Raw genomic sequence first — 21,152 nt, 5'->3', positions numbered from 1 at the left:
TGGAGTTTCAGCTTCAGCATCATTCCTTCCAAAGAACACCCAGGACTGATCTCCTTTAGAATGGACTGGTTGGATCTCCTTGCAGTCCAAGGGACTCTCAAGAGTCTTCTCCAACACCACAGTTCAAATGCATCAATTCTTCAGTGCTCAGCTTTCTTCACAGTCCAACTCTCTCATCCATACATGACCACTGGAAAAACCATAGCCTTGACTAGACGGGCCTTTGTTGGCAAAGTAATGTCTCTGCTTTTCAATATGCTATCTAGGTTGGTCATAACCTTTCTTCCAAGGAGCAACCGTCTTAATTTCACGGCTGCAGTCACCATCTGCAGTGATTTTGGAGCCCAGAAAAATAAAGTCAGCCACTGTTTCCACTGTTTCCCCATCTATTTCCCATGAAGTGATGGGACTGGATGCCATGATCTTTGTTTTCTGAATGTTGAGCTTTAAGCCAACTTTTTCACTCTCCACTTTCACTTTCATCAAGAGGCTTTTGAGTTCCTCTTCACTTTCTGCCATAAGGGTGGTGTCATTTGCATATCTGATTTGGTAACAATAATTAAAGAGGACATACCTGTTCGTATTCTAGTATAATTCAGAGATGACTATGCTCATACACTGGAAATCCTTCATAATCACATTCCTGTCATCTAAGAATTGTCAGCATGCCAGAGGAATAAGGAAGTAAAAATAAATCACCATTTAGCAGGCAGGAAACCCCACAGAGAACCACACTGCGGCTGTCAAATGACTAAGTATTCCCAGGTGCAATCAGGCAGAATCAGAGAAGGGGCTGTGTATACGCTTGAAATGGAGCTCTATATCTGGAGCCCCATTGAAACCCTAATGCTGTGACAGTGCAAGCCAGTGCATCTCTTCTCCTCAAGTCTAAGAAAAATGGAGTGGTACTTTGGCCACCTGATGCAAAGAGCTGACTCACTGGAAAACACCCTATGCTGGGGAAGATTGAGGACAGGAGGAGAAGGGGGCAACAGAGAATGAGATGTTTGTATGGCATCACTGACTCAATAAACTATGAATTTGAGCAAACTCTGAGAGATATGAAGGACAGGAAGCCTATAGTGCTGCAGTTCCTGGGGTCACAAAGAGTCAGACACGATTTAGTGATTGAACAATTTTTTATGTCAATGGGTATAGGAATTCATCCCTCACAATCCTTAATAAATGTATTTGAGGATAAATGGGTAATTCAGGCACAGCCAGTTACTACATGGGTTGTATATGCATCAAAATATTTTGTCTATATATTTTGTCTTGTATCTATAGACACAAGTCTATTTAACTTGTGTGCTTTTTAATATAAAAAGTAGAAATACAACATAAAAAAATGGGTCATCACTGACCTTGTTAAGCAATATGTCCTAGAATCTCATTATAATTTGTTGGAAGAAGTGGGTTTAAACTGATATGTAGACTTCTGGAAATCAAGCAATATTTTTATTTTACTAAATTTTAACTCTAATAATCAACAGTAGAATGATTTTTTTCATGGTCACTTAGGAACTGCTTTGTATATTAAGTTAATGTAGCCTTTGTAAGAACAATTTGTGATGATTTTCCTAAATAGCTAAAACGAGTATGCCTATCATCAACAAAGGTACAAGAAGAAGATTCTACTTAAGAGTTAAGACATACAGTTATAGTTAGAGGACAAAGTACAATATAAAAAATATTAAGAGTCCTCCCAGTTACTCACTTTACATATTCATTTGTGTATTTCTCCATTCTCACTGTTTCAATGTTATTTTCTTTTGCCAACTCATACCACATGTATTAAAAACTCATTATAAGTAAAACCTGAACATTAGTGGAAAAATTAGGTAGATCTGAATGAAATGTGCAGTTAATAGTATCATTGTTATTGTTGTTATTTGGTCACTAAGTTGTGGCCAACTCTTTTGCCACCCCACAGATTGAACTCTGCCAGGCTCCTCTGTCCATGGGATTTCCCAGCAAGAACACTGGAGTGGGTTGCCATTTCCCTCCCAAAGAGATTTTCCCCACCCAGGGATTGAACTGTGAGGAGTCCGTCAAGGCTGTCACCCTGCTTATTTAATTTACATGCAGAATGAATGCATGTGTGCTCAGTCATTTCAGTCGTGTTCAACTTTATGCAACCCCATGGGCTGTAGGCCACCGGTCTCCTCTGCCCACGGGATTCTCCAGGCAAGAATACTGGAGTGAGTTGCCATGCCCTCTTCCAGGGGATCTTTCTGACCCAGGGATTGAACTTGCATCTCTATGTCTCCAGTATTGGCAGGTGCGTTCTTTATCACTAGTGCCACCTGGGAAGCCTCTATATGCAGAGTACATCATGTGAAATGCTGGGCTGGAAGACTCACAAACTAGAATCAAGATTGCCAGGAGAAATATCAACAACCTCAGATATGCAGATGATACGACTTTAATGGCAGAAAGTGAAGAGGAACTAAAGAGTCTCTTGATGAGGGTGGAAGAGGAGAGTGAAAATGCTGGCTTAAAAATCAACATTCAAAAAACAAAGATCATGGCATCTAGTCCTATCACTTCACAGCAAATAGATGGGGAAACTATAGAAAGTGACAGATTTCATTTTCTTGGGCTCCAAAATTACTGCGGATGTTGACTGCAGACAGAAAATTAACAGGCTTGCTCCTTGGAAGAAAGCAATGACAAACCTACATAGTGTATTAAAATCCAGAGATATCACTTTGCCAATAAAGGTTCTTTTAGTCAAAGCTCTAGTTTTTCCATCAGTCAAAGCTCTAGTAGTCATGTATGGATGTGACAGCTGGACCATAAAGAAAGCTGAGCACCAAAGAACTGATGTTTCGAACTGTGGTGCTGGAGAAGACTCTTGAGAGTCCCTTGGACAGCAAGGAGATCAAACCAGTCGATCCTTAATGAAATCAACCCTGAATATTCATTAGAAGGACTGATGCTGAAGCTGAAGCTTCAGTACTTTGGCCACCTGATGCAAACAGCCAACTCACTGGAAAAGACTTTGATGCTGGGAAAGATTCAGGGCCAGGGGAGATGGGGGGCAACAGAGGATGAGTTGGTTAGATGGCACCAGTGACTCAGTGAACATGAATTTGAGCAAGCTCAGGGAGATAGTGAAGGAAAGGGAAGCCTAGCATGCCGCAGTTCATGGGGCTGCAAAGAGTTGGACACAACTGAGCAACTGAACAACATCTACTATATTAGCAGGTGCATTCTTTACTGCTGAGCCACCAGGGAAACCCTAATAGTATCATACCACTGTTAATTTTTAGTTTTGATCATTGTATTGGGTTGGCAAAAATGTTTGTTCAGATTTTTCCATAAAACGGTACAGAAAACCTGAACAAACTTTTTTGGCCAACCCAATACTATGATTTTGTAAAGCATTAACATTAGAGGAAACCAGATGAAGGGTATAGGAACTTTCTGTACTATGCTTGCAACTTTTCTCTAAGTATAAAATTGCCTTTAAATTTTAAACTTGAAACATAAAATCTGAATTATTTCTTTAAAAAATAAAATTTGACAGTTTCAAAATGGCAGAAATGTTTGTGGTTTTTACTGATAAAATTTTAGAAAATTATTCAGTCTAGAGAAGAAGGCAGTAAAAAAAACTATTCACCTGTAAAGGTGTTCATTTGTTTCCTTTACAGCACAATCTCTTTAATTAAAAAATTAAGAATATAAAAAAGATTATTTCCCAGATACAATTTAAGAGTGTTGAACATTTTGTATTTCCCCATATCTATCCTCACTACTTTCAGAGTTTGCCAAATGAAATAGATTTTTTAAAGGAAAGAAAGGAGAGAAGGGAAAAGGAAAAATGATGTTTTTCTAAGTTACTTGTTAAAACTTTGGTTAAAAAGTGCATAAGAAACTCTAAATCAGTGCTGGCAGATAGTTAATAAACAGGCATAAATTTGAAAGGTCACCAAGCATTTTTCTCCTTAGTCTATTACTCAACCTAATTACTTCATAAAACAAAAACATTAAAACTTCTTAAAAGAAGTTGGTTTCATTTCCAAAATAAAAAGTTATTCTTAAATACATCCATGTCTCTATGTCATATTTTTTATTTCACAATGAGTCATTCATTATACAAATGCAACCTACAGAAAATTTTGTTGTTACTCTGGGGCACATGAGTTTTTTCAATGATCTATTTTCTGAAATATGAATTTGACCATTTACTAACTGCATAAGCTTTGGGAAGTTCTGAGCCTTTGTTAGTTTTTTCTCAATTATAAAATGTTGGTAATAAAATATACTTCATCAATTGGCATGAAAATTAAAGAAAAGTTGTATAAAAAAGCACTTTATGAGTATAAAAGACTGTATAAATGTGACTTTTTAAAGAAACTTGGGGTGGTGATAGAAGACCCTCCAGAAAGATTTGAAATGGCTCAGGGGAGAGAGACAATATGGGAACCTCAATCAAGATAGAGGAAAGAGGGAATGTATGTATTCAAAAGATCCTTAGAAATTTGAATTCACAGACTTTGATTACTGACTGGTAAAGGAGGGATTAAAATTAAGTCAATTTGGGGAAAAATCAACAGGAAATTAAGTTTCTTAATATGATGGTAATATTTTGATTATGAAAGCAACTGTAAGTATGACTTGCAGCCCTAGTTAGGAAAAGAATCTTTAAGTAGAAATAGAGCAGTACAGAGAACATAAAATGGTATATTCAGGTCACACAAGGGTTTTAATGAATAGGAAGAACACGGTCACCACGGTCCCTGCCTTCACACTTCATGAGTACAGAGTCTGGAACTACAGTGTCTGAACCTCCTGTTCCAAATAAGTAATCTACTCGAACCATTCATCGATGCTAAAAAAAAAAAAAAAATGCTTATAATGACAATCGCAAGTCTTCACAGAGTAACACTTCCTCTACATGAAGAAAATTCTGTTTAATGGCTGAAACATGAAACTCAAAGCTGTAGATTTACCTGTAAGCACCTTCACTTTTTCACCTATAAATGGGCATTAAAAAAATCTATCACCTGTGTGACTTAGTGACTGAGTCCTCCAACCAAAATCACCTCTTCTTAGAATTTGAAAAGATTCTATAGTTAATTCCTCTTATCAGTGGAGGCAGAGAAGCAGCAAAGCATACAGGTGTTAAAAGATCAGCCTCTGCTACTTATTGGCAAAGAGATCCCTGGCGAGACAAAGAAAAGAGAGTTAGCATTGTAATGCACTACAGCAACAAGAGCAAGTTTTTAGATGTTCCACCTAGAGCCTGGAACATTTTTATTAATCACATCCTAAAAGGTTCAAAGTTCTAATCTATCTCTCACTCACACTTCCTTCTCAACACCAACAAAGCACAGGTCAGAAGCCAAAAACATAATAAAGTGGGATGCCAGGAGGAGGGAAGTAAAGAAAGATTTAAGACTCTTTTCTAAGAGTCCATTCTCCTGATTCACTTGCACATCAGGCAACTTATGGGAAAATGTAACAAACTGACTTGTGCCATTCTCTGGATTCCATGTGGATGCTTGCTTACCTAACACTAAGAATTTCTTCCTAATAATAAAGCTTTCTGCCCTTCCAAATTTTAAAGGTAACAACTTAGAGATATCAGCCTTACAGAATGCAACATCCTATACTACACTTTAAAATCAGTGTCTAACTAACTTTTTGCACAACCCTTAGGAGGAAGCAATCCTTGTTACAGATGAGAAACTAAGGAACAGCTAGGTTAAGTAAATAGTATAAGATGTAATAAGCATTTAGAAGCTACATTGGGAGGAGACTCCAAATCAGCTGACCCTCAATCCACTGCCTCCAGCACATTACTGGATTCAACTGCCTTTTCTTAAGCCTTCATGACCAGGTTTGGATTCTTAACTATTTTGTATTTAGTAAGCCAGTAATAAACTACCTTCAGGTCTCCTGTATGTTCATAATGTCATGTACGTACAACTTTTCAAAGTGCCTGAACATATGTGGTTACATTTAACTCTCAGTGATAATTCTGTAAGTACCGATCAGTGCTATCAGTGCTTCCCTGATAGCTCAGTTGGTAAAGAATCCGCCTGCAATGCAGGAGACGCCAGTTTGATTCTTGGGTCAGGAAGGTCCGCTGGAGAATGGATAGGCTACCCACTTCAGTATTCTTGGGCTTCCTTTGTGGCTCAGCTAGTAAAGAATCTGCCTGCAATGCAGGAGACCTGGGTTCGATCCCTGGGTTGGGAAGATCCCCTGGAGAAGGGACAGGCTACCCACTCCAGTATTCTGACCTGGAGAATTCCATGGACCGTATAGTCCATGGGGTCGCAAAGACTTGGGTGTGAATGAGTGACTTTTACTTTCACAAGAACCAACAGTATCCCCATTTTAGTGGATAAATTAACTTGTCAAAGTCATAGAGACCAAAAGATACAACTAGAACTAGAACTCAGGAATCCTGACCCCAAAGCTTCTGTTCTTTTCACTACCATCTTGCCTCCATATATTATCCTAATTCCAATGTTCATCATCACTCCTCTTCAGACAATCCCTAGAAAGCAAAATTTTTTATTTGTTTATATTTCTTGTCCATTCTGCACAGCATGGGGGGATCTTAGTTCCCTAACCAGGGATCAAATCTGCACCCCTTGCATTGGAAATGCAGAGTCTCAACCACTAGACCACCAGGAAAGTCCAAAAGCAAAATTTTTAAATGCGTGAGTTGGTTTGTCATTTGTACTACATTGTTAGTAAGAAATAATCAGTTCTGATGTAGGAGAGTTTGTTCTACAAAATGTAAGTGAGTGGCAAGTAATTGAATGCATCTACAGAGAAACATACTTTAACCACTCTGGAAAATGTAAACCAAAACTTCTTCAAAGAATAACTAGAAGAATCCATTCACTGAGAGCCTGCTAAATTAAAAAGTAGACAAAACTACAAATTTTCAAAGATACGTTAACACACAAAACACCCTATTTTTTTGTCTAGTGATTAAATACCATCTAAATCATTCTGAGTTGGCTCCCACAGTGAGATGCCCAAAATATCATCCGGCCTGGCTGTCCTCTTGAGTTTAAACAGGGTTAGACTGAGAGAAAATGGAATGGATGGTTGGGGAATTGGGATATTTTAAGGAATGGCCTAAGAAACAATTTGAAAAGTAATTTTGCTTCATGTTGTTCTTCAAGAAAAAGTTTCCCAGTTATAGTTTCTGCACTATAGCTTCTGAGCTAATGGATCAGAGAAACAAATCTAAACGAAACATCAATGACTCTAATTTCTGAGATGAAACATCTTTCACATCCACTAAGATCAGCATATAAACAATCCTATATTTAACAGGCCCCCTCTGAAGTCAATCTTATATAACTCAGTCAAGAGTTATCTATATCTGGAATGATTTAGGTAAGTCATACCTAGAAGAAACAAAACAGAGGAACTCGTGAGGACTTTCTCTACCCTATAAGTTTACCTATTTCATTTAATTTTCATTTCTTATCAATAAATGATGTCTCAAAGAACTACACTATGGACTTTGTTTTTTTTTTTTTTTTAGTGTGTTATATATATTTTTTTAACCTTACAATATTGTATTGGTTTTGCCACATATTAACATGAATCTGCCACAGGTATACACGTGTTCCCCATTCTGTACCCTCCTCCCTCCTCCCTCCCCCATTACTATGGACTTTGAATGAAATTATTTGTGATGAAAAATCTGTCCACACGAGAACTATAGGTTATCCAATACAATTCTTCCTGAACCCTCCAAGATAAACTGGTTACAAATATTTTATGCAGTTGTGATAACCACATGCATGGAGTTGCCAGAATAAGCCACATAAACCCAACAGATAATCTGGTTTAAAAAATTATTTTAGCCTTATTGAGTTATGACAAAAATTAGATAGAACCAGTGGCTTATTAAGACCAGCCTTTGAACATGATAACAAACCATCAGCATGCAGAACACTTAACATTCTGCTGTCTATGGCAGTGTATTCATTTAATCTACATGGATTATCAAGTCATTAAAATACACATTTGAAAAGGTAGGAATAGGGTGCTCCCCTGGTGTTTAAAACTTCACCTTCCAGTGCAGGGCGTGCAAGTTCGATCCCTGATCTGGAAGTTAAGATCTCACATGCCTTGTGGACAAAAAACCAAAACATAAAGCAGAAGCATTATTGTAACAAATTATATAAAGATTTTCAAAATGATTCACATCAAAAAAAAATCTTTTAAAAAAAGGTGGGTTAGTGCACTGGGACGACCCAGACGGATGGTATGGGGAGGTAGGAGGGAGGAGGGTTCAGGATGGGGAACACATGTATACCTGTGGTGGATTCATTTCAATATATGGCAAAACCAATACAATATTATAAAGTTAAAAAATAAAAATAAAATTAAAAAAAAGGTGGGAATAAATAGTGAAAGCATCCTTTTTTATTTGCTCTGAATTGCTATCTAATGTATCAAGAGATAGCTGTTCTGTTTCATTCACTCTGGTTCTATCTTTGATAATTAGTTTCAGACACTAAAATTATGTCCATACTGAGATCATAAAATTTAATCCATAACCAATTTTTGCAAAGTCAAGAAAAGAGTGATTAAAGCTACAAAAGTCCACTGATTTCTCCACAAAGTGGAAGGATTATTCCTAAATCCTACCTGCTCTTTGTAGCATGTTGAGAGACTGTGACAGATTGCATTTTCCAGAGATGGCTGTAATATCTCCCATTCCACACGTCCCTTTTAGTATCTTGAAACTGCCTACTCCAGCAACAGAAGGAGTCTAATTTCTTTCTCCTTGAATCTGGGTGGTCTTGTGACATGCTTGTAATCAATAAAATTTTGCATAAGGGTTACAGTATGACTTTCACAACTGTGTCATAGAACATGTATATCAGTGACTTTGCCTTTTTTACCAGAACACTTGTGTTGGTAGAGCCTTAAGCCCAATATAAACAGTCTGACTGCTCTGAGGTCACCTACTGTTAGGAAACCCAAAGTAACCCAAGCACAGAGACCACATGGAAAAGCCCTGAGATTACATGGAGAGATGACTGGCAGCCCCAAGCTGCCCCAGAGCCGTTGCTTGCAAAACTCCAAGAACCACCCAGCTGAGCCCTCCCCAAACTCCTGACCCATGGAAGCTGTGAAAGTTAATAAAATGATTGCCCTTGTTTTAAGTCATTAAGTTTCAAGGTGACTTGTTACATAATAATTGTTAGCAGAACAGAGATCAAGGCTACCAAACAATCAAGAAAATTGGCATACAATGTAGAAAGAATGCCTGGGAAACAAAAGGACATAAACAGAAGTTTGAGTTTCCATATTTGGGTTAATAGTTCTTGTCCCAGTTTTAAGTGTTCCAAGATCCCTCTGAAACTATATGCAAAAATTCTGTATGTTAATTTTCTAGAAAAGGTTCAATAACCTTCATCACATTCTCAGAGAAATCTATGAACCTTTTAAAACATATTTAAAATTTATTTATAATTTTGGAGAAGAGTTTGCAAGTAGTTTGGATGACTGAAGCAAAGAATGAATGTGAGGGCATGATAAGAAATGAAGCTGGACCACAACCAAAGACAAATTATGGAGGCCTGATATCACACATGTAGCAAGGTTAGGTTTATTTATTTGTTTCCCTTACTAGGATAGGGAGTAATTTAAAGCTTTCCAGAAAAAAACGCCAAGCTCAGTTGTAGTGAATACAAATTAAAATAATCACTGGCATCACTGTGTAGATTAAACGGGAGTAATAATCATAAAGTTTGAGATCTAAAGCAGGGAATCAAGCTGGAAATTACTGCAATTCTTCATGAAAAAGATCAGGGACCAAACTAAGTCAACAGCAGTAGGAATAAAATGACAGAACAAATAGTCACAGAGTTAAAACACACAACCAATCAGACTTAGTACATGTTTGGACAGAAGTTTAAGCTTCTGGGTTTGGGTTAGTACTTCAATTAAGATAAAATAAAGGGAAAGAGAAGTTTGATGAATTGTTTGCTTATTCAGTTTAAGTAATATATTCAATCAAGAGTTGAATATGCAAACCTAAAACCCAAAGGAAAAAGATCTGGGTGGAAGATACAAATTTGACACCCAAACATTATATATGGTAGTTGAAACCATGGTAGGTTTGAGACATTATCTAGGAAGAACATATTGAACACTAATAGAAACATAATGTGAGCAAATAAAAATTACATATGTAATTTTCAAAATTTTATTAGCCACACTAAAGAAATAAAAGGAAATCAGTATAATTAACTTTAATAATGTATTTCATTTAACTGAATATATCTGAAATACTATCATTTCCAAATGCAATCCATTTTTTAAATTACTAATGAGAAATTTTACAAGGTTTTGTTGATATGTCTTTGAAATGTACTTTTTACACTTAATAGCACATCTCAATTCAAACTCACCACATTTCAAATGCTTAACAGTCCCATGTGGCTGATGACTGCAGTATTAGAGAGTATAAAAGAGTGAAAAGAATAGATGAGGCCAAAGTACAGAATTCTGGGTGCAATCATTTCAAAAGGAGGCTGAGGAAGAGGAGGCCGTGAAGAAAATTGAGGAGAGAACAGACATGTGGGAGGAAAACCAGGAAAGATTGATATCATGGGAGACAAGGAGGAAAAAGAACATTAAGGAGGGGTAGGTAGCCAACACCTGTCTTCTGTCACTAACGTGAAATAAGAAAAGTGAAGTAAGTCAGACGCAGGAAGACAAATAAATGATATTGCTTACATGTGGAATCTGAAAGAAGACTCACAGATTTAGAGAATGAATTTATGGTTACCAGCAGGGAGGAGAGGGAGAATAGACTGGGAGCTTGGGATTGACATGTACACACTACTATATTTAAAATAGATAACTGGGACTTTCCTTGTGATCCAGTGGTTGGGACTTTGCCTTCCAATTCAGGGGTTGCATTGTAACACTGCTTATTTAACTTATATGCAGAGTACATCATGAGAAACGCCGGGCTGGATAAAGCACAAGCTGCAATCAAGACTGCCACGAGAAAATATCAATAACCTCAGATATGCAGATGACACCACCCTTATGGCAGAAAGTGAAGAAGAACTAAAGAGCCTCTTGATGAAAGTGAAAGAGGAGAGTGAAAAAGTTGGCTTAAAGCTCAACATTCAGAAAATCAAGATCATGGCATCTGATCCCATCACTTCATGAGAAATAGATGGGAAAACCGTGGAAACAGTGGCAGACTTTATTCTTTTGGGCTCCAAAATCACTGCAGATGGTGATTGCAGTCATGAAATTAAAATATGCTTACTCCTTGGAAGAAAAGTTATGATCAACATAGGCAGCATATTAAAAAGCAGAGACATTACTTTGTCAACAAAGGTCTGTATAGTCAAGGCTATAGTTTTTCCATTAGTCATGTATGGATGTGAGAGTTGGACTATAAGGAAAGCTGAGCACCAAAGAATTGATGGTTTTGAACTGTGGTGTTGGAGAAGACTCTTGAGAGTCCCTTGGGCTGCAAGGAGATCCAACCAGTCCATCCTAAAGGAGATCAGTCCTGGGTGCTCATTGGAAGGACTGATGTTGAAGCTGAAACTCCAATACTTTGGCCACTTGATGCAAAGCGTTGACTCATTTGAAAAGACCCTGATGCTGTCAAAGACTGAAGGTGGGAGAAGGGGACGACAGAGGATGAAATGATTGGATGGCATCACCGACTCAATGGACAGGAGTTTGAATAAACTCCAGGTGTTGGTAATAGACAGGGAGGCCTGGCGTGCTGCAGTCCATGGGGTCACAAAGAGTCGGACACGACTGAGCAACTGAACTGAACTGAACTCAGGGGGTGCAGGTTCAATCCCTGGTTGGGAAGCTGGGATCCCACAAGCCTCATAGCCAAAAAAAAACAAAACATAAAACACAGGCAATGTTGCAGCAAATTCAATAGAGACTTTTAAAATGGTCCACATCAAAAAACAAAAAATCTTTAAAAAAATAAATTAAATATAATAGACAGGGACTTCCCTGATGGTCGAGTGGCTAAGACTCCACACTCCCAGTGCAGGGGGCCCAGGTTTGATTCCTGGGCAAGGAACTAGATCCCACATGCTGCAACTAAGTCTTCACATGCTGCAACTAAGACCCAGTACAACCAGATAAATAAATAAATAGTTAAATATTCTTTAAAAATAGATAACCAAGAAAAACTAACTGTAAATTCATATTATATATATATATATATATATATATATATATATATACACACACACACACACACACATATATATGCATGCTGTGCCACTTCAGTTGTGTCCAACTCTTTATGACCCTATGTACTGTAGCCTGCCAGGCTCCTCTGTCCATGGGATTCACCAGGCAAGAATACTGGAGGGGGTTGCCATGCCTTCCTACAGGGGATCTTCCCGACCCAGGGATTGAACCAACACTCTTATGTCTCCCGCACTGGCAGGCAGGTTCTTTACCACTAGTGCCACGTGGGAAGACTCTCTCTCTATATAGATAGATAGATAGATATACACATACACAAAAAAATAAAAGTATCCACTGTAGTTTTGAATTAAGAGGTCACTGGATAAGGGGAACCCTCTTATACTATTGGTGGGAATGCATACTAGGACAGCCACTATGGAGAACAGTGTGGAGATTTCTTAAAAAAAAATGAAAATCAAACTGCCATATGACCTAGCAATCGCACTGCTGGGCATTCACACCAAGGAAACCAGACATGAAACAGACATGTGTATCCCATGTACCCCAAACAACGCAGCACTGTTTACAACAGCTAGGACATGGAAGCAACCTAGGTGTCTATCAGCAGAAGAATGGATTAGAAAGTTGTGGTACATATATACAGTGGAATATTATTCACCTATTAAAAAGAACGCATTTGAATCAGTTCTAATGAGGTGGATGAAACTGGAGCCTATTATACAAAGTGAAGTAAGTCAGAAAGAAAAACACCAATACAGTATATTAACACATATATATGGAATTTAGAAAGATGGGGATGACGACCCTACATGTGACACAGCAAAAGAGACACAGATATAAAGAACAGACTTTTGGACTCTGTGGGAGAAGGTGAGGGTGGGATGATTTGAGAGAATAGCATTGAAACATGTATATTACCATATGTGAAATAGATGGCCAATGCAAGTTTGATGCATGAAGCGGGGCACTCAAAGCTGGTGCACTGGGAATACCCAGAGGGATGGGGTAGGGAGGGAGGTAGGAGGGGGGTTCAGGATGGGGGACACATGTACACCTGTGGCTGATTCATGTCAATGTATGGCAAAAGCCACAACAATATTATAAAGTAATTAGCCTCCAATTAAAATAAATCAATTAATTTTTTTAAAAAAAGAGGTCACTGGTAATCTTCCCAAGTACAATTTCATTGGTGAGGTGCCTATGGAGGCCAGAATTCAACAGATTGAGGAAAGAAACAGAAATAGTATCTCTCGTTACTTAAACGAGTGATTCCGAAACGTAGTGGATCATCAGAACCACTCAGAAGGCTTTCTAAGAATAAAAATATACAAGTAACACCACCTCAGGTTTCTGTTTCATTGGGTCTAAGACATGGGAATATATGTATTAGAGTTCTCCAAGCAATTCTAAAGATTTCAAGTATACAGAAAAATAAGAATCAGTAGACCCAAATCTGAAAATCCTTAATTCAATCAGGCTGTGTAAATCTTGTAGAATTGCATCTCATAGAACTGTAATGAAAAGTTTCTCAACATTTCTTACCCCTCAGGACAGGAATTATGACCTACTAGCATAAATATAAGCTTTATTACAAGTTCAAAGTTCTTTTCCCGTGACTATGACTGTAGGCCATAGACTGTAGTATTTATTATTTTTGCACTTGCTTATCCTCAATATATGGGTTTCCCCGGTGGCTCAGATGGAAAAGAATCTGCCTGCAATGCAGGAGATGTGGATTCAATCCCTGAGTCAGGAAGATCCTCTGGAGAGGGGAAAGGCTACCCACTTTAGTATTCTTGCCTGGAAAATTCCATGGACAGAGTAGTCTGGAGGGCTACAGTCCATGGGTTTGCAAAGAGTTGGACACGACTGAGCAACTAACACTTTTCACTTTCAAATTCTCAATATATAAAAGGAATGTCTAAAGATGACTAAAAGTACATTTGACTCTACTTAAAGGCATTCTTTTACACAGACTTATTAATCCTTGTAATATTTCAGAGCTCTTCATGCTTAATGTTCAGATGTCTTCTCTTTGACTATGCAGTTAAAGACAGAAATTAAACTTTTTTTTTCTCAAAAGTCAATGTGGAAACTATTCTTCAGTTACAACTAAACAGGGTTATGGTTCTACACTGCCAGTCCAGGGGGTAACATGAGTGAGAAGAAGGTGCTTCAGAACAAAAACTGACTGAGCTAAGCTTATTTTCCTTTATTTCCTCAAAGCTGCATGTTGCCATTTAGGGATCTCTTTATGTTCCTCCTTTATAGGCAGTTCAGTTCAGTTCAGTTGCTCAGTCATTTCCGACTCTTTGTGACCCCATGGACTGCAGCACTCCAGGCCTCCCTGTCCATCACCAACTCCAAGAGATTACTCAACCTCATGTCCATTGAGCCAGTGATGTCATCCAACCATCTCATCCTCTGTTGTCACCTTCTCCTCCCTCCCTCAATCTTTCCCAGCATCAGACTCTTCTCAAATCGGTCAGTTCTTCACATCAGGTGGCCAAAATACTGGAGTTTCAGCTTCAGCATCAATCCTTCCAATGAACACTCAGGACTGATTCCTTTACGATGGTATGGTTGAATGTCCTTGCAGTCCAAGGGACTCTCAAGAGTCTTCTCCAACACCTCAGTTCAAAAGCATCAATTCTTCAGTACTCAGCATTCTTTACAGTCCAACTCTCACATTCATACATGACCACTGGAAACACCATAGCTGTGACTAAATGGACATTTGTTGCCAAAATAATGTCTCTGCTTTTTAATATGCTGTCTAGGTTGGTCATAATTATTCTTCCAAGGAGCAAGCGTCTTTTACTTTCATGGCTGCAGTCACCATCTGCAGTGATTTTGGAGCCCAAAAAAATAGTGTCTCACTGTTTCTATTGTTTCCCCATCTATTTCCCATGAAGTGATAAGACCAGATGCCACACTCTTAGTTTTTTGAATGTTGAGTTTTAAGCCATCTTTTTCACTCTCCTCTTTCACTTTCATCAAGAGGCTTTTTAGTTCTTCACTTTCTGCCATAAGGGTGGTGTCATCTGCATATCTGAGGTTATTGATATTTCTCATGGCAATCTTGATTCCAGCTTGTGCTTCCTCCAGCCCTGCATTTCTCATGATGTACTCTGCATATAAATTAAATAACCAGGGTTACAATATACAGCCTTGACACATTCCATTTCCGATTTGGAAACATTCTGTTGTTCCATGTCCAACTCTAACTGTTTCTTCCTGACCTGTATACAAATTTCTCAGGAGGCAGGTCAAGTGGTCTGGTATTCCTGTTTCTTGAAGAATTTTCCACAGTCTCTTGTGATCCACACAGTCAAAGGCTTTGGCATAGTCAATAAAGCAGAAGTAGATGTTTTTCTGGAACTCTCTTGCTTTTTCGATGATCCAATGGATGTTTGCACTTTGACCTCTGGTTCCTCTGCCTTTTCTAAAACCAGCTTGGACATCTGGAAGTTCACGGTTCACATACTATTGAAGCTTGGCTTGGAGAATTTTGAGCATTACTTTACTAGTGTGTGAGATGAGTGTAATTGTGCAGTAGTTTGAACATTCTTTGGCATTGCCTTTCTTTGGGATTGGAATGAAAACTGACCTTTTCCAGTCCTGTGGCCACTGCTGAGTTTTCCAAATTTGCTGGCATATTGAGTGCAGCACTTTCACAGCATCATCTTTCAGGATTTGAAATAGCTCAACTGGAATTCCATCACCTCCACTAGCTTTGTTCATAGTGATGTTTCCTAAGGCCCACTTGACTTCGCATTCCATGATGTCTGGCTCTAAGTGAGTGATCAGATCATCATGATTATCTGGGTCGTGAAGATCTTTTTTGTACGGTTCTTCTGTGTATTCTTGCCACCTCTTCTTAATATCTTCTGCTTCTGTTAGGTCCATACTATCTCTGCCCTTTATCGAGCCCATCTTTGCATGAAATGTTCCTTGGTATCTCTAATTTTCTTGAAGAGATCTCTAGTCTTTCCTATTCTATTGTTTTCCTCTATTTCTTTGCATTGATCACTGAGGAAGGCTTTCTTATCTCTCCTTGCTATTCTTTGGAACTCTGCATTCAGATGCTTCTATCTTTCCTTTTCTCTTTTGCCTTTCACTTCTCTTCTTTTCACAGCTATTTGTAAGGCCTCTGCAGACAACCACTTTGCCTTTTTGCATTTCTTTTTCTTGGGGATGGTCTTGATCCCTGCCTCCTGTACAATGTCATGAACCTCCATCCATAGTTCTTCAGGCACTCGGTCTATCAGATCTAATCCCTTTAATCTATTTCTCACTTCCACTGTATAATGGTAAGGGATTTGATTTAGGTCATACCTGAATGGTCTAGCGGTTTTCCCTACTTTCTTTAAGTCTGAATTTGGCAAAAAGAAGTTCATGATCTGAGCCACAGTCAGCTCATAGTCACTTTACCCTAATTTTACTTAGATAAAAATGCTTGAGTGCAGAGTATTCACTGTGATTTGTCATGCAGTCCAATCTCCTAGGAAAGATACTAACTCAGAATTTAAGCTCCCAATAACTTGCCATCAAAATTCTCTATAATACAAATAGTCATTCAAGACACTTTGCATCTTTCTTTTTACTATGTAAATATTACAGTATGAATCAAACACTATATCCTTGACTACCCAATCTTTCCTACAAAAGAACTTTAGAAAAAGAAAGAAAAAAATTCTACTGTATTAGTTTCCAAAGTAAACAGTACATAAAGACCCCAAAAGCTGAAAAATTCTCAAAGGATCATTTGGTCCAACTTCCTGCCTTTAGGCAGGAAAATTACTAAGTCATCCAGGAAGATGCTTATCCCTCTCTCCTTAAAAATCTCCAGAGGAAACAGAGCAGTTGTTGAGTATCTGATACATGCCAGGCATGCACCAGACAGGGAAAAGGAGGTAGCATTATTTCCCAGGTGTTTGCCTACATATTATCTCATTGAATCTGAGTACCTTTTCCAGGATGTGTGTTAGTACTCTCATTTTTACAAATGAAAAAAAATAGGCTCAGAAGTGTTAAATGGAACTAGGATTTCAAGCCAGGAGAAGATCTTTCCATTCCACCATGCTAATAGAAACTGCATAACCAGTTTGCTTACACATGACAATGTTCAATACCCTAATGGTCATAAAGCTCTTCATTCAGCTAACTAAAATGTCTTCTCTGATATGAGCTCATTTTCTCTTATTCCTTGTTCTGTAAATAATAATTATTCCACATCCTCCAAAATATCAATAGCTGAAAACAGTACTCAAATCATTTATTTGCCTTATCTATGGCAAACAAATCCAGCTCTCCACACATTCTCCCTGAACAATTATTTTTCACTCCTGAGATAATTTTGGCCATTCTTTTTAGGATTTTCTCTGATTATAAAACTTTTTCAAAGCATGATGACTCAAAATGAACACAATGCTCTCAAAAGTAACCACTTACAAAGATTTAAAAATCTTTCTTAAGATTCAGAAAGCAAAAACATTAGGAAGAAACTTGTTTTATATGCTTTTTAATCATGTCAAGTAGAGGGGTTTTCCAAGTATTTTCACCACATTTTTCCAGTCACAACCCAAAAGTTCTCTATTCATATTTTTTGAGTATGAGGCTTGTATGAAGTGCTCTACTTGATAGAAAAGACTCCTTTTTCATTCAAGTATATCCCTTCAGTTCAGTTCAGTCGCTCAGTCGTGTCCGACTCTTTGTGACCCCATGAACCGCAGCACACCAGGCCTCCCTGTCCATCACCAACTCCCAGAGTTTACCCAAACTCATGTCCGTTGAGTCAGTAATGCCATCTAACCATCTCATCCTCTGTCGTCCCCTTCTCCTCCTGCCTTTAATCTTTCCCAACACCAGGGTCTTTTCAAATGAGTCAGCTCTTTACATCAGGTGGCCAAAGTACTGGAGTTTCAGCTTCAACATCAGTCCTTCCAATGAACACCCAGGACTGATCTCCTTTAGGATGGACTGGTTGGATCTCCTTGCAGTCCAAGGGACTCTCAAGAGTCTTCTCCAACACCACAGTTCAAAAGCATCAATTCTTCGGTGCTCAGCTTCCTTTATAATCCAACTCTCACATCCATATGTGGCCACTGGAAAAACCATAGCCTTGACTAGATGGACTTTTGTTGACAAAGTAATGTCTCTGCTTTTTAATATGCTATCTAGCTTGGTCATAAGTTTCCTTCCAAGGAGTAAGCGTCTTTTAATTTCATGGCTGCAATCACCATCTGCAGTGATTTTGGAGCCCCCAAAAATAAAGTCTGACACTGTTTCCACGGTTTCCCCATCTATTTCCCATGGAGTGATGGGACCAGATGCCATGATGCCATGATCTTAGTTTTCTGAATGTTGAGCTTTAAGCCAACTTTTTCACTCTCCACTTTCACTTTCATCAAGAGGCTCTTTAGTTCTTCTTCACTTTCTGCCATAAGGGTGGTGTCATCTGCATATCTGAGGTTATTGATATTTCTCCTGGCAATCTTGATTCCAGCTTGTGCCTCATCCAGCCCAGCATTTCTCATGATGTACTCTGCATATAAGTTAAATAAGCAGGGTGACAATATCCCTTAAAGGACTCCAACCAGAATGCCATGGTTGTTGCTACACGTATCAACCTCTTACTATCAAACTGAAGTTGAATCTTTAAAGATTCCAAATTCATATATAACAAATAATCAATAAGCACCAACTCTGTAGTGATCTGTGTTATACCCTAGGAATACAAAAAAATATCAATAAGCAGCAACCAAACCAAATCAAACCAAAAGAATAAATCAATAAGTACCAAGTCTGTATTATCTGTGTTATACTCCAGGGATACAAAAGTAAGCATCTCAAAGACACTCTCCCTGAATTAAGGCACTTACATTCTAAAGTCAGACAGACAGACAGATATACAATTAGCAACAGAATGAAAATTACATAGGACCATCAAGAAAGAGGCTAAGAGTAAGTATCTTCCAGCTGAGAAAATCTGAAAGAAGCAAATATGCATGGACAATATTTCAAAACAATGATCCCAATCTATACTCCCTTTCTGTGTTGGTATTCACACATACATAAATGTCCTTTTTGTCCTACAACATTTAAATAAACTGTTTATATTTATTTTTCTCTTTCTAGTTTTTTAAAAATAAAGTTTTTTTTCACATTTCTCTGGAATGTTTCCAATTTGTTGACATTTCTATGGCATCTTTGGTGCTTATAAACCAACTCAGTATTATAGTTCCAAGCATACCAGTGCTATATATAGATGAGCTATAATAATCTTCTTGCTCTGCCATGTGAAACAAGAAGGGTCCCAGTTCAACACGATACTGACAATATCAAGAGAATTGACAGAAAGAAACAAGTTGATTAAATAAAATGTTAAACAAAAATAATTTACTCCTATTTTGATTGCATTTACTGGACAGTTTTAAAAGATAGGAATAATAACAGCCTCTATAACAAGGACTATTGACCATTAAGAATCCTTACTCCCAACCAGACATAAGTGCTGAGCTTCCTTACCCTGATAAAGGGAAGACACCTGCCTCCTCATTCCTTAGTCCCTGTAATCCCAACAAGAAATCTTCTAGATGAGAAAATCTTCTCAGACTGTCATGATCAAAAGAAAACATCAGAGGAAAATGAGACTGCAAAAAAGAAAAAATGCACAAACCTATAGATTGTAAACAGATAATTCAGCCTGGTATTTTTTAACTGTTTCATGGAGTCAAGCAAAAATAAATTGCTTCTTACCTAATCCTCCCTCTATTGTTCTTTTCAATTTGTAGATGAATTCAAACTGAAGGACATGTCTATTGCTATTCTGTTTCAGACTTTAAAGTAACAGTTGATTTTTATCATATGAAAGCTCATCAATCACTAAACATAAATGTGTTAAATTTCTGAAGAACTTTCTAGAAAAAAAGAGAAGATAAATTTTTCCAGGTCATCTGAATTACAAAAACACAGACAGAGATAGAGAATAAAACTGACATCTTAAATAATATGAGATTACATGACCCCTTACAGAATAAAGAAATTTTTAGCAAACACTAGATAATTCAGAATAAGATATAATACTTCTAAAATGAATGCTTTCTCTAAAAGAAAAAAAATTTTTTTAAATAGGGGAGGTTTCGCCTCTCACAAGAAATATAGGTTATTTCTTGAAAAATTGGTATTGTTAGTATGGGGGCAGAAAGACATGTGTGTGAAATCTCTTACTAGAACACTGCTTTAGAAAAAAAAAGTTTTAGAGAAATTTGAGGATTTTTGCATTCTTATATAAATTTCACAGAGAAATTTCTTTCTCTGGATTTCCTTCCATTTGGGGGCCAAATGTGAGAAAAGCAAAGTAGAATTACACTGTGATATAAGTTCTATGGAATAATAGCTGAACATTCAAATAAGCTTCAATAATAACTATCAGCAGTATTAATATCAGTCACTGGAATTGAGTTTCTTTTCCATTTTGGAAAACTGGTACATTTTTGGAAAATAGGCAGTATTAATAAAGTTAAATATACACCTAACCTGTAACCCATCTGTTCCACTATGAGGTATATATACCCAAGGGAAATAAGTGTGTATTCAAAATAGACAAAAACTGGAAACAGCTCAAATATTCATTTTCAGAACAATGGATACACTGTGGTATAGTCATACAACAGAATGTTACACCATCACTGATACACACAACAATCTAACGAACCTCAAAAAATCTGTGTTGGACAAGATAAGCCAGACACTAAAACGCATATACTACAGGATTCTATCTGCACAAGTCCAAAATAGGTAAAACTAGTCTACACCAGTAGAAGTCAAAATAGTGTTTACCTCTAGGAGGAGGTGGTATTGTTTGGGAAGAGGTATGAGGGAACTCTCTGGAGTGATAGAAATATGCTGTATCTTGAACTGGGTGGTATTTATCCTGGTGT

The 21,152-nt window shown here is 37.7% G+C and overlaps 1 protein-coding gene across 31 annotated transcripts in view; it reads right to left on the bottom strand.

Moving 5' to 3' along the window:
- The window catches only part of SUGCT (succinyl-CoA:glutarate-CoA transferase), a 784,651-nt gene that overhangs the window by 683,698 nt on the left and 79,801 nt on the right, over nt 1-21,152 (bottom strand). The window contains exons 1-2 of one of the 31 annotated variants that reach the window (XM_086396023.1): nt 19,969-20,129; nt 19,738-19,862 (exon numbers count right to left, since the gene is read on the bottom strand). The exons of 29 other annotated variants lie outside the window; for them this stretch is intronic. The gene's annotated coding sequence lies outside the window, so the exon portion shown is untranslated. Of the gene's footprint in view, nt 1-19,737; nt 19,863-19,968; nt 20,130-21,152 lie in introns of those variants that run through there. One more of the 31 variants, XM_086396024.1, reaches the window with a different exon arrangement.

This window comes from Bos grunniens, chromosome 4, assembly GCF_055505025.1.
Source record: "Bos grunniens cultivar Pamir isolate PY7600 chromosome 4, Bosgru_T2T1.0, whole genome shotgun sequence".
NCBI classification, from domain to species: Eukaryota; Metazoa; Chordata; class Mammalia; order Artiodactyla; family Bovidae; genus Bos; species Bos grunniens.
The sequence above is the reverse complement of the archived record's forward strand: the minus strand, read 5'-3'. Positions and strand labels throughout refer to the sequence as shown.